General features: G+C 41.4%; 1 protein-coding gene across 1 annotated transcript in view; it reads left to right on the top strand.

The window, feature by feature from the left end:
* cux2b (cut-like homeobox 2b) overlaps positions 1 to 16,691 on the top strand; it is a 74,808-nt gene that overhangs the window by 32,294 nt on the left and 25,823 nt on the right. The window lies entirely within an intron of this gene.

The raw sequence follows: 16,691 nt of genomic DNA, 5'->3' as shown, positions 1-16,691 counted from the left end.
TTGCTTGGAAATGATTATTGGCAGAGTCTTTTTAATGCTTTATAACTGACTATGCCCTAGCAACTGTGTGCTCCCTGGCAGGAGGCCCCAGATTCAATACTACACCCTGCAACACTTTGTGGTTTATTTGTCTGCTAATTCAATTACTTTAACTGTAAACACACACAGATATAAGAAGCACCCTTCCATAGCTTTATTGTATAAACACCCACAGGATTAATTTGAGCACCATTGATATCTGACAACTGGGAGTCCAGAGATGTTTCTGAGTAGATAAAATAGATGGCTGATAATGAGTGATGATTTTTTTTTTTTTTTTTTTGCTAGCTAGAGGCCTAGCTGAATACATCTTTGCTTCTCTTGTGTAACTTCCACAAGCTCATGTTTTGCACATGGATAAGTAGCCAGCTAGCAGTGGAAAAAGTAACCTTGGCTTTATTTTTTTTGATGGCACATGTATTTCAGCACGCCATAATATTATAATCCTCTGGTGTTTTTTTTGATACACTTTGACCTTATTGGTAATGTCAAACAGCTTGCGGAGGTTTATGAACTTTACCCAGCGGTAGACTGTGCGACTAGAGTATAAGCTGTGGGACCTCAACCTGCTGCTGCAGGGGCAGTATGTGGAGAAGTTAGAGTTGTACTTGCTTGTTTGGCTGTGTGGTTTGGGATAGACAGGAGCTTTCCTGCAGCTGTACTGTACAGGTGATGAATGGTCAAAAAGTTGCGTGTGTGTGTGTGTGTGTGTGTGTGTGTTAAGATGGATATATAAGAGAAAGACATACCCCCTCCCCCGCCCATCTCCCACTCCCAGTTTGCCCACAGGAGTATCTCATGGTATTTGGACCCTCATCATGCCGCCTCTAAGAAGTCCGCTCCTTTGAAGTGTTGCGACATGACAGGTTCTCTTTCTTTTCTTTTTCATTTCAATGTTCCCCACCCACTTTTTCTCTCTTCTCCCGTCCAATCTCGCCTTCTAATTATTGCTAACCAGGCGGCTGATTAGAAACACGTTGCCGACCTAGTTTTTCTGTGGAACTGGAGGAGGAGAAAGGGTTAATCCCAGAGCTGGTGGCTGTCATTGGTCGCTCCCCTCCTTCTTCTCCTCTTTTTTGTGCTGCTCTTTCTTTCCCGGGAAGTTTGCTAATGAGGTCCCGTCAGAGCTGAGGAGAGGTGTTAATTTGGCCTTGTGAAGTAGGAAGGAGATTAAGGACAGTGAGGAGCTGAGTTTACGGCTTAAAATACACCGCTGTCCTTATTAATCCACAGGGCCCTGGGAGACCAGCGTTTTTGGTTTTATAATGAACACTGTCTTATAATGAAGGTAATTTTAATAAAAATTTACGGTAAAGAAGAAGAGGAAGAGATGGTACATGTCTCCATGGTCTCAGGCACACCTTTGGGGCTGAGGGATATGACAGTTATTTCTCAAATAACAGATCGCTGGAGAGACGGGGCCCATTGGACTATGCTGTTCACACAACTTTCACAGAAGCTTTTGCTGCCATCTGAACATACAGAAAGCAGTGTTCACCAAGTCTCTCCAAGACTGTGGGCTTCTCAGTGCAATTTACACATCCCTCTCACTTTAAACTGTAAACTCCCATCAGGATGAACCTTTGTGAGGTTTAAAAAAAAACCAAAACAAAAAAAACAATGACAGATTTCTTGTGTTTGTTGTTTCTTTTTTTTTTTTCTCCAGGAGAGACAATGTGAATATCAGGCCCAAATTACCCTGTTATTCTATTTTTTCCTCTCCTCTTGATGTCGTTTCGTGCTCTCAGTAAAAGAAAACAGCAGTATGGGTCCCTAATTACTGAAACTTCCTTTACAATGATAATCCTTGGAGTAATTTAGCGTGCACAATGCGCAGATGGAGATTCTGATAAATAGTTCGTAATGTGTAATTAGCAGCTCTGCTGGTTACATACCATTAACCCTTCAAGCTCAGGAATCATTATTAGCCCTCATTATCAAGCAGCAAGGTACAATCGAGCTGACTAGACATCAAAAACATCAAACGGCTATTAAAGCATCAAAAACTCAGGGCTGGTGGCCACCTGTTTATACATCTAACTGTGCCATTTCTTCCCCCGAGGTTGGAAGTGATGATGTAGGTGAAGACTCTTTGTATGCACATTGTTGTTGTTGCTTGCTTTTTATGGGAACATGGGAGGTGTTTCAAATATGCAGCAGCTTTCCATCTCCTTAAAATGGAGTGAAGATTTCAAAATGGCTGCTATACTGTATGTCTCACCTATGCAACTAACTTTTGACTCGAAAAAAAGCAATGTGTGGTTGCGCTGTTATGACGATCTATGTTGCATATAACTCACCATGTAACCTATGTGTTTATTAATAATCTGCCCGTCAGTTTATTTCAAAATGACAAGAAAAAGGTAGGATAATATGCAACATTTCAGAAACATCTGCAGCCATGATTTCTACCTGAATACAGTCATCCAGATGGTTTGACCATATTTGGGAAGTAAGACTGAAGAGTTTTTAGTGTTAGCGGAGTGTGCATCGCCCTGAGCTCACCCGCCAAGCAGCAAGGTAGACAAACACTGTCTTTGATCATCCATTGAGAGATGACCAGTTCTTCCTCCTTTTGATTAATTCCTGAAGGAAATGATAATTTCTCTTGAATGTATGAATACGTTATGAATAGTGGAATGAATCAAAGAGTAAAGGATGATAATTAATTACAGCGCAATGATAAAAGGCTGTGGGTGTTATGACGCAAGCTTCCTCAGTGTCATTATGAGAGGCTCCATAATTACCTTTCTGCACGAGCCAGCGCTCCTGGCAGTGCTGCCGGTAAGAGTGCCGCTCACTGAGTGAGTCTAACGGTCATAAAGCTTTTCCCTGCCTAATTGTCTAAGGGGCTCTACGGCACTTTCATAGATGAGGTACTGTGCCGTTAGGAAAAATGCTTGGCGACATTACAGCTTTTCCAGCTCAATGAAGACAGATCTTCATCACGAGTGAAGCCTTGCATTTATTGGGTACAGATTGTGTATCGGTGGGCTAACTTGGGAAAGTCAGTTTGGAACAAGTGTGCATATAGTTGGATGCAAAGCAGATCATGGTCTAAATACAGTTAAAGCAAGCTAGTATTGATTTCTATGTAAATTGGACATTATAGGCCCATATTTCTCTGCTAATAAATCAGATCCCTACTTTCGAGTTGCTGAGAATCTTCCCATTTTTTTTATTATTCATGCCCGACCTTATGTAAGGGGCAATAATGACACTCTCCTACTCGCTCCCACTCTTATAGCTGTGTGTATGACTAGAATGTTCCATATTGGACTGATATGGTATATCTAATGTCTGTCTCCTGCTTGACTGTTTCGGGCTCATTGAACAGGCCGGGCCCAGGATTGCCAGGTCATTACCTATTCAATGCACGTTCAGGCCCCCGGCCTATTGTGGGGAGCATAATGGGCTCCAGGGCCATGTAAACCACTGGCTCTCTGCTTCTGGTTTATCACTTTAGTCCTCCTCATACTAAAGGGGTGGTGGTGGGGGGGATTTGTGGAGATTCCTTAAGTAATTTACGAATTTACATCCTCAGCATTCTGCAAGGATGAATGTCCTCATCTATTTTGCACATTTGCAAAAAAAATGTACTTTGACCCAAGCTTAATGCACTTCTGCTCACTTTTTTCAGCCTTTTTTTTTTGTAAAAGTTTGCTTGTATTGATTATGACTTGCCAAGAACAAACAGATGGTTTTAGATCAAATATTGTATGTCATACTGGCTGTCTGTCTCACCTTTAATACCTGTTAAACCATTTATTGCCCCGTGTTTGTTCTAAATAAGTACTTTTCTGCTGAACAGTGGCCACTGTATCCACAGGTGACACAGAATAATAATAAATACACAATTAGCAATAACACAATAGCAATTGCAGCCGTGTGTGAGGTCCGACAACAATGGACGGCTCTTGTGGGACGAGCATGGATGTTGCTCTCACATCAGTTAAATTTGAGCTGGTGAGTATTTGTTCATTGAAAGAAGAGCAGAGAACAGTACTGCCTTCGACTGATGGGATAAGTTGTTTTTGCCCTTCCCCCGACTAGCTACCAACTGGCCTTAGTAGCAGTCGAAGTAAGAAGGGCATGATGGTTAGTGCTGTTGCCTCACAGCAAGAAGGACTGAGGTTCAGTTCTTACCTGCTTGTGCCTGAGGGCTTTCTGTGTGGAGGTGGCATGTTATCCCTTTGCCTGTGTGGGCTCCCTTTTTGTGCCTGCCCGTTTCCAAACTGTTTCTTATGTAGCCTTCCGTAGGTGCTCGTGTGTAGCAAACCATGTGTTCTGTCAGGTTATCGAGCACAAAGTGAATTTAAGAAATGTGCAGATTTTATCAAGGCAGAGTAAATATGGTGCATTTGCAATGCCTAACCATTTCACTAAGCTGGATGACTTCCCTGAATGAAATGAAATAAATTTTAGGAAGAGAGAAAATGATCTATTTATTTATTTATTTCCACAGTAAAACAGTTAACTAGCTATGGCTAAAGTCGGAATTGACAATACGCTTTAGGTGAATAAACACAAATAAATGCTGCTGTGTTTTTTACCACTAAATCAAAGAATAAATGTTTTTGTAAGGTCTGAACACACAAGAGAAACTAAAGGTCATAGACAATAAATTGTTAGCATAAGATAATGTTAGGCACCACAAGCAACTGGCCATAGCAAATATGGCTGCATTGTGCAATAACACTTTAAATAAGGAGCGAAAAAGTAGAACAATATGTTTCACTGGAATATTTAAATAGAAGATACAAGTACTTTTTGTCTGCAGTATTTGCAAAAATGATCAAAGTGAACACACTTCTCAACCCAAAGAGAAATTTACAGTGAAGGATTCATGGCCAAAGGCCATCCATCTGTTTCTCAGAAGTTTAGACTGTATCTTTTAAAATTAAATATCATCAATTTAGTTAATGACTACATAAGCAAACCAAGTTGTTGGGTGGTGTTGTTTTGCAAGTGGAGCATCATCTTTTAGCTCCAGACGAAACCTTTCAAGAAGTTTAATACATCTGACTGCCCTTTTTTGTTTACTTGACTGCTGTGATTATGCTGGGTGTTTTTATGCTGAGGCGACTCAACCTTTTCATCACCCTTCCCAGTGTCAGTCTTATCACTCCTCTGCTGTGCTGTGATCTGATGGTGTGTGTGTGTGTGTGTGTGTATGTTTGCATGTTTGTTTCCCTGTCCTGACTGATGCCCTGTCGGAGCATCCCAGTTGGGTGTATTCATCATTATGGATGCATGTTTAGAGCCAGGGATGCACACCAGGTAAAGAGAAGAGGGGGGATGTTATAAATAGACACTTGGCTCTCTAGCCATGTGGAATTGATGAGTTTCAGCACATTCTGCTCTGCAGTGCCAGGTTTAATTTCTACCGTCCTGACAGCACAAGCCTAAGAGCCCGAAGACGTCACGCCTGACTGCCGCTTCTGTGCAAATGTTAGGCATGTTTGAGGATGGACGCACGCATAGCACCGGCTGTACTGCTCCTATGAGGCGTCTGCTTTGGTGTATAGCGAGTCCTCTAAACCCTTGTCAGCTTAAGAGACAGGCAATAACATTCCCCTCCTGACCCCTCACCGAGCAGATATTCACCAGAAACACACTAATCTAAGAGGCAGTTTCTAAGATGTAACTTGCCCCTCTCTAACATGGACAACTACTTGTTATGAGACAGGTGAGAGCCCCTCTCACTCCCCATCTCTGCTCCCTCCGTGCTCTTCAAGTCAAAGAGCAGCAACACTAGCAGCAGAAGTAGCGCTGTCTCTGTGATTCTCCGACTCCTGGCTCACTCTCAGCTGCTGGCAAGAGCACAGTCAAATTAGCCAATAAAAATGTGTGAAATCGGTGGCTCAGTGCCGGCGAGGACATGCCAAGAGAAATAAACATCAGCGCAAGCGCAACCAGGAAAAGCTCATGTGAGGAGGAACAGGCGGAACGAAGAGAGCTGCTCCACCAATTCTACGGTGCAATTCTTTGATTTCAGGCACAGAATTGTAGCTACACAGACACAGTCAAAAAGCAAAGTTGTTTCTTTACTCCAATGAATGAACACCAAGATCCAGCCTTAGATCTAGTCAGTGGCAGCACAAGTCAAAAGAACATGGGCTTTTGTCAGAGGATACACAGACCTCATTACGTGCCCACCCCCCTCAGTCTTCATTTCATATGATGCTTGGCTGTAAAGTTTAATTTCAGCAGAATCTAAACACGCTAATTAAATATCATAACTTTCAGAAGAAGGCTCTTGTAAAGGTACCTGAAATTTTAATTGAGAATTCAAAAGAGCAAAGACTTTAAAGCAAATCTATTGTTTTTCATTTAGACTTGCAATTTTCTTTTCTCTGCAGTACTGTAGTCTAGTTATGATTGATCTGGTAATTAAAATATGCACAGAGGGAAAAATATTAACTGCTCCTTTTTTCACTTTCTTTTTGTTTTAGAAAACAGCCGACACATTTTCCTTCTCCTTTCCAGCACAGATAATTAAATTTTGCACATTGATGCTCTTTACATAGTATTCATCTGCCTCATTATTTTTCCATTTTCATCTTTCTGGTGAAAGATCGATAGATTGATAAAATGATGGAGCCTATCTTGAATAATGCAAGCAGAGAAAAGTTACACTCACTTTGCTGCTGGCTAAGTGTTTGAACTTTTATTCTTCTTTCAAATTGTATTTAATATCCCATGAAGGTAGAATTTGCAGCATTACATGCAAGTATAAATAATTTATTTCCATTTTTTGCTGTCACTCTGCAAAAAGCTCCTTTCCTTTTTTTAGTGGGTCTATGGTATATGGGATGATGCTTGTCAAGGTTCTAATATCCTAAATGATAAAGAAACTGGCAATTCAAAGAAAGACAGCGCAAAGTAGGCCAATTAGTACCTAGGGAACATTTTGCTAGAAGAGATAGCAGCTCCAAATGTCAACATAGGACTGATTGTTTATAATATGACCTGACAGTTTGGGTCTCTTTAATATGGGATTAACTACAATACTAATTAACATGTGGCTATATTAAAACAAGCAGCTGCAAGTGAAGTAACTCTTTTAGCAGGAAGGGAAGCAACTCTCCTAATGTATTCCCCACATTAAAATGTTGTTTCCTCACCACAAATCAAACGTGTTTTTGCACTTGGGTGAGACCTGCTTGTTTTTTTTGTTTTTTTTGTCTCATTTTATACTGGAAATTGAATGTCCTAAATCACACCGCTGCTCTTAAATGTCTCAGTCCCACATATCAGAATGTTCTTCGCTTATGTCACAAACAGATATATGCTTTAATGCCCCACTGCAAGGTTCTGTGTGTCATCCAAGACATAAAGTAGCCACAGTGGCCGGAGGAGAGTGTTAAACATGTCCTCAATTAAAGCAAAGTATCATTGAATATTGTCGCGATTTCTCCTGCAGACCTTGTAATTGGGTCCCAATGGATTAAGTTGGAAAGCTCAGGTCTTCTTCTGGAATGAAGGGCTCAGCCTGGAGTGGGACTGAAGGGATGGGCAAAGAAAAAAGTTGCTGGTCGCAAGGCCAAGGATACTGGCAGCTGGCAGGAAAGAACATGGGCACGTAGCCATATGGGAGGATGGGTGGAATAAAGGAGCTTGACCATGGTTCAGTCTCCACAGAGGGGCACTGTCACTTACATGGTCAGAAATTACTTTGAAACAAGTATATTATATGTATAAGTTTTGATGTACTTAAGCTTGCCATTCAAAAGCTAAACTTGGAGAAAATAAAAAAACAAGGACATCTCACAATTCAGATTTATCTCATGGCTCAGTAGAGTACATAGGTATAAACAAAGTCGTTAAAACTAGCTCTAGTTCAAGCAGCTAAAACAAAAAATTATTGCTGACATGTTCAGCAATATATATAGCACCAGTCAAAGGTTTGGACACACTTTCATATTCATTAGAATGGTTTGTGACTGTCGGACATGTGATGCATAGATTTTGTCTATTCAAGATGTTAATGAGATGAGTATAGGGTTCATGTTAAGATATTGTAAATGGTGATAAATATAGATAAAGAGAATGTTTTATAAAAAAAGGAAAAGCCATTATTTGTTCCAGGGGTTTCTTCAACATCGTATGTCACGGAGTCCTTCCTAGAATTTGTGCATGTGTGTGTGTTCTGTTGAGACATGAAGGACGGCTGAAGGTGTGAGATCCAGTGATGGGCTTGTTTTATTACATCTCTGTCCATTCAACTGAAGGACAGCCAGATATTCCCTAACTAAATTAGCCAAACGCCGTGGTGTGAGAGAGTCTCTCCCCAAAAATAGCTGACCTGATATATAAAACAAAAACAAACGCATCACTGAGGAAGGTACAGACAGTAATTTTTTTTCTTCCCCCGTCCTCTTTCATTCAAGAGTTTAACAATTATGCACCTCATTTCCTATGCTATCACTCACTATCCCTCTTCCGTACAAAGACACACATGTGGTGCCCTGTTTAGGGCAGTGAATGAGCGGTAGTTTCAGTCATTGTGGAAGAGTTTCTGGCCTCCTCCTAATGGGACCAAGTGACACAGATCTCTGCACTGTACCTTTCTTAGCTATCATCTCTCACTATTTTGTACTTTAGTGTGTGCTTTCACTATGCGTCATCTCTTAATGTTTGCAAATACATAGAGTTTAGTCCTGAATGTACTGTGTATGCTCTCTCTCTTCTTTGGTCACTCATAGTGGATGTGATGTTCTCATGAGTCAGTCCTGAAATAGTAGTAGTAGTTCTGATCATGCAGAACTGCAACATCCCACGTGAAAACCCAAATCTAAGTGGCTGCAGCCGTGCTTTAGGTTTCTTTATTTATAACCCATATGGAATTGCCCTACGCTCTGAGCATATGGATAGTTGTGTAACACTCAGCATACAACAGATAACCGCAAAAGTCAGGTCTTGTATTAAAGTTTGTTTGTTTTTGAAGCTTTATAACTTTAATTTCACACTCCTGGATTTCTGCATTATAATGATGGAACAAAAAAAAAAATATTGCGATTGTGACACTAGAGCTTCTTCACTGAACAACTACAACTCTGGGAGTTATCACCTGCAAAAGTTCTTGGCCATTATGAGGTGTGTAAAAGGGGGACAAGGAAGGGTACAGGAAGGGCATTGTTTACTTTGTAGACTGGTGTAAGCAAAACCACCTTCAGCTCAACTCCAGGAAGACAAAGGAGATGGGGATTGACTTCCAGAGGAGAGCGCTACAGACTGCCACACTAAAACTTGGGTGTTTACCTCAACAATAAATTGCACTGCTCTAATGGAGTTCAACATGGAGTTCCTGTGCAAGAATGTTCAAAGTTGTCTTCACTTGCTGAGGAGACTGAGGTCCTTTGATGTGTGAGGGACGCTGTTGAAAACCCTTTGACTGGTGGCATCTGCACTTTTCTAAGCTGCGGTGTCTGTGAGGGTTCTCATTCACTGAGCTCATACTTACAGTATCCAAAGAGAATTGAGTCTCTATCTATCTATCTATCTATCTATCTATCTATCTATCTATCTATCTATCTATCTATCTATCTATCTATCTATCTATCTATCTATCTATCTATCTATCTATCTATCTATCTATCTATCTATCTATCTATCTATCTATCTATCTATCTATCTATCTATCTATCTATCTATCTATCTATCTATCTATCTATCTATCTATCTATCTATCTATCTATCTATCTATCTATCTATCTATCTATCTTCAGTCGGCACAACAATGAGTAGAGAGTTGGTATCTATCTAGATGGATAGATAGATATAGACTTGGTTCTATATTTTTGAAGATGTTTTGCCTCTTATCCAATTCCACCTTTGGGAGGAACCAGTTTCTATCGGAGTGTGTTGATGAGTTTGAAAAAAAAAAAGTAGAAATCCTGCCGACTTTCTGAGACCCCAGAAACGTAGGGGACAACTATGTGGCTCCTTCTGTTACTCTTTTCCTCACTCAGCTGGTTGGTCCTTCTGGAACGTGTTGAAGTTTTCACAATGCTCCATCTGGAGTGGCCGCAGGTTTTGAGAGCTTCCCTCAAGTGTTTGTGTTCTTTCATTCGGGCCTAAGTGTTGTTGGGAACATTGTCTGCTCTGTGTTGTACAGCTCTGATCACACACAGTTTGTGTTCTGGACGGCAGCATGAGTCAAATAAATACATATTGGTCCGTGTGCGTAGGTTTCCTGTAAACCCCAAAATGGAGCAACAGCACTAACCACTATTCAGCCTTGCTGCCCTTGATCAAGGTTATCTTAAATTATTAAGTTTATTTACTTTTCAGATGTACATCTCTGATCTTTCTGTGCCCACTTGAGTCTTGTTGATGTGAACAGTTTGGTTGGCAATCACTGAAAAATAAGAACCTGTATAAATAAAAATAATCTTGCGTATGTGTCTCCAAGAACAATCCTGTTATTCAGTATAATCCACCAACTCTCTACTCATTGTTGTGCCCACTGAAAAAAGTCACTTTGAAAACTGTTGACATGCTGTTCTGTGGCTTAGTGGTTCCCAAACTGCAGGTTCAGACCACCTGCAAGAGGCTGCAAGATGAATCCAAAGAGTCAGCAAATACTTGCTAGAGTAAGAGGCAAGAAAAAGCAAAGCATTTTTCTGCAATAATTGCTACTTTCCTTGGATTCTGTATAGTTTTACCCCTCTGAAACACAGTCAAATGAAGCAGTCCAATAAAAGAAAGTCAATTATTGATAAACTAATTTTGGGCTCACAAGCAAAACCGGTTGAGAGTTCTGAATAACCATCAAAAAATTTATAATTGCAAATGTTCCACAATATACAAGAAATGAAATTTCATTTACCTTGGCTTTTACTGGGAAGGAGGCAGAAATCACTGATAACTGAAGAATGGTGAGAAAACGTATTTATTTTACGATTTTGCTGGGCTTAAATAAATATTCACAGATGCATTTTAAATGCAATCATTTTATGTTCGGCATTTGCTTTGCTATCTCAAGGCATCTCATCTGATTAGCCCTGAAATGTTACTTTGTGCACGTCATACTGTATGTGAGTGATCAAGCAAGCTGGTCATTACAATCATGGCATCAAATGACTGGCAACGGTGGACAATCAGTGTACATTAACCAGACGGAGTTCATGTGTTTTACAGCCGTTAGTGGTTTGTTGGCACCAATGTACATAAGGTTTAGGCTGGCATCCAATGGGCACAGAGGGCCTCCCAGCCAAGCAGAGGCAAGATGGGCCGTAGCCAGTCCTCTAACAGAGGAATATGAAGGAGAAAAAGAGTAGGAGTATAAATACATACTCCCACCTCGAGTCTTCAGCTACTCAGATGATTTATGCAACAGAAATAGACTTCTTGGTGTTGGGCAATCATGGGTACATAAAAGGTTTCAAAAAGATGGTCAAGTAGCCTTTTTTTTTTTTTTTTTCTTTTAGGCAAAATAATATTTGAGTCTTTCCCACCTCAGTCTTTTCTTTCCTCTCCCCTTTTGGCAACTACACTTGAGTGCTATGTGTTGTCACACAGATGCATTGTGTGTAACACACTTCATTCATCACTCTTAACCCTCACCTGGTGCTAATTATAGCGGATGAACACACACTTCGGTAGCACAAAAGTGATCTGTCATTGACAGGCCCTCTCTAGTTTGGCTGAGAGTGATATCTCTCTGTAAAATATGTATGACATCAAAAAGCCTTAAAGGTTATTACAAATTAATAATGAGTATTGGGCTGAGAGCAGTAAAAAATAGCCTTCCTTTGGTGTCATGTTTAAATATTTAATTTAACATGCTTCAGCATGAATGTGGGCTGCTTCCCAGCAATATGTACGGAGCCACAAGGCGTCACCAATGTCAATGTTCTGTACCATGCAAACCTGTCCACCAGGCCTATATGTATTTAAATCAACATTCAGATTAGTCAGATTCAAGTAGATATGGATGATGTTCCTTCTACAGCCGTCAGATGTTATTTTGAAAAGGCAGAGCGCCTGTATCTTCGTATCTCTAACAGCATACAGAATTATAAAATCACTCAAGGAAGCAGTTTTACTTGCATCAAGCGAAAATTCTCTGAAGACTCCATGACATAGAAAAGCTCTTTTTGAGCATTTCTGTAAAGCAAGTCGAATCATTGGCCCTGAACCCCTTTCACAGTAATGTTTGACGACACTGTACAAAATTGCCTTATTTATGCCTGTAATGTAAGCTGTCTGTTCTGGTGTCGCTCATTCTCTGTGGAACCGACGATGGTGGCAGCTGAGTCTGGAGTGAATTTGCCGGGCGACTACCTGAGAAACATCAACAGTCATTAATTATGTAAAACCCCTCTCACTGTGGGAGCAGGGAGAGCTGCATACAACTGCAGCGCCCGCTCCTATTAGACTCCGTGTACTCCACAATGAACCCCTACTGCCTGAAGGCGTTGAGGGATTATCAACCTACTGTCACCCCCAAAAGACATACATGCTCTATAGTACACATGCACAGAAATGCACGCTAAATAGTTCGTAACTAATGTGTGCCTGTGTTGCACTGAGGACAGTAACAGAACTCTCCGGGTGTCTGTCCTCCCTCGTTACCCCAACATTCACTTCTCTCTTTAATGGGTCTTTTTTTTCTTGCTCCCTGACAATTGTCTGCTTCCCAGCTTTCGGAATCGGCAAATCTGACAGGACAAATGATACGCTGTATTTGTCAGCAAAGCTGGGTAAGGATGCTGTTTTCGTTGTTTTTTTTTAGTGCCACCACCAACGCCATGTTAGTCCCTGCCAATCTGAATGAAATTACGCACAGAGCTGTTATATTCCACCGCTCACCTGAAATCTTTCTCCAAGCCCTGTGATTGACAACAGCAGATTTATCAAACAAATAATGGGCCTAATTTCTGCACCATGTGTTTCCAATCCATCTTCTGTTAGCAGGAGATGCGGGATTTTTTTGGCAGACTTCAAGTTGTCTGTGCAGCACTTCACTCCTATCAGCTGTGCTTTCCAGCCGCTGTTAAAGGCTCGTTCATCAGCGCTGTTGTTCTTAGCGGATGCAGTTTTGGCATGATGTTCCTCCATGCTAAAACAAAGGCAGTGTTGACACCTGTAATTAATTAGCCTATTATGCATTTCGCAATGATAATTGCCTCACTGGAAAGTCACCAGCCTTCAAAGAGGGAGAGAGGAGAGGTGGATAGAGAGCACTATCCATCATCATGGAGGGCTCCCTCTCTCTCTTTCCCCTCATGTCTTGCTGTCTCACCTTGACGAGTTTAGGCAGGGCAAGAGTAACACTGTCAACATGTGTCTGAGGGCAAGGTATGCAGCTGTGCTTCCCCCTTTCCAGAGCCGCTTCACCAGCAGCTCCACCATCTACTCCTGGACTTTGGCTCACACTGGCACAGTTACCCATGACACCCCAGCTGTTGTGGCTTTGTTCACTAGGGCAGTACAGAGCCAGGATAATGGGGGCACTTTATATTTATAATTAGCACTTACACTTACACTTCTCCTCTCTGCTCTCTTAACAGTTCTGCCAGAACTGAAATGTAGACCAGGTAAACTCATTACTGCTTTTCACAGTTCTACCTTTAAGCACATCAGTTGGTGCCTTAATATTAGCCTCAGTGTGTCCCACTCCCTACCATCATGCCGTGATAGATACATTTTCAGCAAGCACACTTTCCTCAAGGTTTAGGTTGTTTGTTAAACCAAACATTTGAAAGGGACAACTCAAAGAAAATGACAACTTTTGTCTTTTGAACTACAAAGACATTCATGAAAGATTTGTTTTCCTCCCTGTGTTTGTCTCCCACCTGCACTTGACTTTGACTTTGCTGTGACTTTGAAGTGTTAGCGCCAAGACTGGTGCGTTTGAGTTTTGTTAGGAAGGCAGGTAATAGTTTCACCTCCTGATGATGATGTGGGGGACCCAGAAGGCCTGGTGTAGACAGCAGGCCCTTTGATCTGGGTTTAATGTGCTGCCATGTTGTGTCTCCCATGCTGCTCCATGTGTGATGTCTAATGGGATTAAGTCAGCTCCACCTTAATGTGTGGAGATATTTTTCCCCTTCAACCTGGGTCATCATCAGCACTCCTTGTTTGGGTGTTGGTGTCTTGCTTGTATTTTCATATCTTCTATTGAAAGCCTTACATCATATATCTTGGCAACTTGATTAACCGTTTTAGCAACTTTGGAATCAAGGCTTTCAGTCATTTCTGTCCAGCACATCCAGACCAAAATAAAGTTTTACAGACATTCATGGTCCCCACAAGATTCATATTAATGACTTTGATGGTCCTACGGCTTTGCATTTGTCACCATAAAGATAAAAATTGGGATTTTAGTGAAGTGTCTCAAAACAGCCTCAGCTGTACGTGTGCTTAGAGCTAAACAATTAATGTTAGCATGAAAACATAAGGCTGTCAACACATTTGAAATTATACCTGCTCACTTAAAGCACTGTCACTGTGATGATGCATATTATCATGCTGTTTGTGTCAGTATTTAGTTTGAGCAAAAATGCAGTTAGTAAGGCTGTAGACTATTAGTTAATCTTCAATTTATTTCATCTTCAATACGAATGCAAATACTAATTACTTGTGAAAACATAAATGTTCTCTGTGGATTAATATACGGTCCTGTAACACACATTAAAATTTAACCATTGTCCTCTGCCTTGAAAAAAGATGCATCTCCTTGAGAAAGTCCATGAATTACCTTGAGCTTGTGCTGTGAATTTGTCACATTGCTTTGTGTATGCATCAGGAGGGGGTAATTGGTACAAAGGAGTATTGGTGTGGTCAGCTTTAGCCATATATTTGGCTGAGATGGCAGCTCTGTACTGGCAGAGTGACAACAGCGTCAGTCATTTGCAAGTTGCGAGCCACTGACTGACAGGCACTGCTGATTGGAATTGACATGGCGACGATCTGTGTGTCAGTGCTCTGACTGCTCATCTTGCTGGGCGTCCAGAGATGGCCAAAGCCACTGCCATGCTGCTACCACCGCTCTGAGATGGATGTCACCTTGATTAAATCTCTCTTTAAACATGGGCGACGTGCATTTGCATCTATGTGACTGTGCGACATGTGTGATTGTATGCTCCCAAGTTCAATTTTGTGCATATTTGTACATCTCTCACCATCCAGACTGTACTGCAGTAGGGTTTACATCTGCCCCTCTCCTCTACACACTCCATCAGTCACTCCACACCAACTCATCTCTGTCGTCCTGCCTCTCAGTTAAATCTGCACTCAGTGCAAAACAAACAGCTGCAGTGACAGCTGGACAAGTGCTGTGTGACATGGCTACTTACCCTACTGTAACTGCAGGATCGCAAATTCTTCGTTCAGTTGTTCACACCATGTTGATCATGTTGTGCTTTACCAATGGTGCATGTGTTCATTTGGTTGGCCAGTTAAGAAATACATCTCCTGAAATGCACAATTTTGAAATTTAATCTGCTTAGTTTAACTGCTGCCTTATTTTAGCAGTGTGTGTGTGTGTGTGTGTGTGTGTTTTAGGACACACACTGTGAAGGACAGCTGAAATCGAAATTGCATGAATGGTGGATAAATCACATTGGTATTATTTCATCTTGAATGTTTAACCTTTACAAATTTAAATGAAAATAACATGGCCCACCTCCAAATCTTAGAGCATCTTCACAGGTGTGGAGTTCCTCATTTTCTCCATCTTTATCTTAACACCAAGAACTGAATGTTTGACAGGATCCTGCCGATTATTTTGGAAGGTGTTTTGACAAGCAGAGTGTCGTTGGTGGTGGGCTTCCCACTGTTTTGTTCCAATCTGCAAGGAACGGGACCACGGTTGTTGTGACATCCTGTCAGCCTGTTGGCTGGGCTGGTGCTCGCCGAGCACCACAGTAGGATGCACTCCCTATGATAGCGCACTGACCATTGCATCATCGGGAAGATGACAGGTAATTTAGACAGGACTGCAGAACCATACATTTGCTCTTCTGTAACCACCTGCAGCAATAACCTCATTCACCTTGAGCGTATCCATGAACTGTGTGTACACACACACACACCCACATGAACATAAAAACGGAGAATGAAATTATGTGCCGTGCAAATTTAGGTACAGATGCGTATGCAGTAATGCTCCAGACATGCATCAAACACTTCTTTGCTCTCACAAACAGTGCAAGATCTGCCTTGACACCCATCCAACACCCCCATCATCATCATCACACACTCTAATCACCCACATCATGCAGACCTATCTTCAAACAACCAATTCACAGGGGGTGGCAAACTGGTAAGGCAGAGGGGGAAAACGATGATTTAGAGTGATAATTGCATAATCACCAGTTGTGATAATTGTAATTGATGACTGCATAATTGCTAATCGCACTCTTTATGGGAAGCTCTCTTTTCTGTTGTCTTTCTGCCACTAGCTGTATGCCACTCAAAAGCCTTTCGCTCTTTAATCTATTCCATTCCAGATTTATTCCCTTCTTCACTCACTTCTTTTCATTCAACCCATGCAAGCATGTTCTCGTACACACTCAGATGCACACATAGAGACTCACTAGTGTACCCTGTAAGTATTCTCAAAGGCTTATCAGGAAATATTTCCCAGCAGCCGTGTCCCAGAGGCTGTGCTCTGCCCACTCTTTTCTGGTGTGAAGAGT

The sequence above is a fragment of the Echeneis naucrates genome, chromosome 9, assembly GCF_900963305.1.
Source record: "Echeneis naucrates chromosome 9, fEcheNa1.1, whole genome shotgun sequence".
NCBI classification, from domain to species: domain Eukaryota; kingdom Metazoa; phylum Chordata; class Actinopteri; order Carangiformes; family Echeneidae; genus Echeneis; species Echeneis naucrates.
The sequence above is the reverse complement of the archived record's forward strand: the minus strand, read 5'-3'. Positions and strand labels throughout refer to the sequence as shown.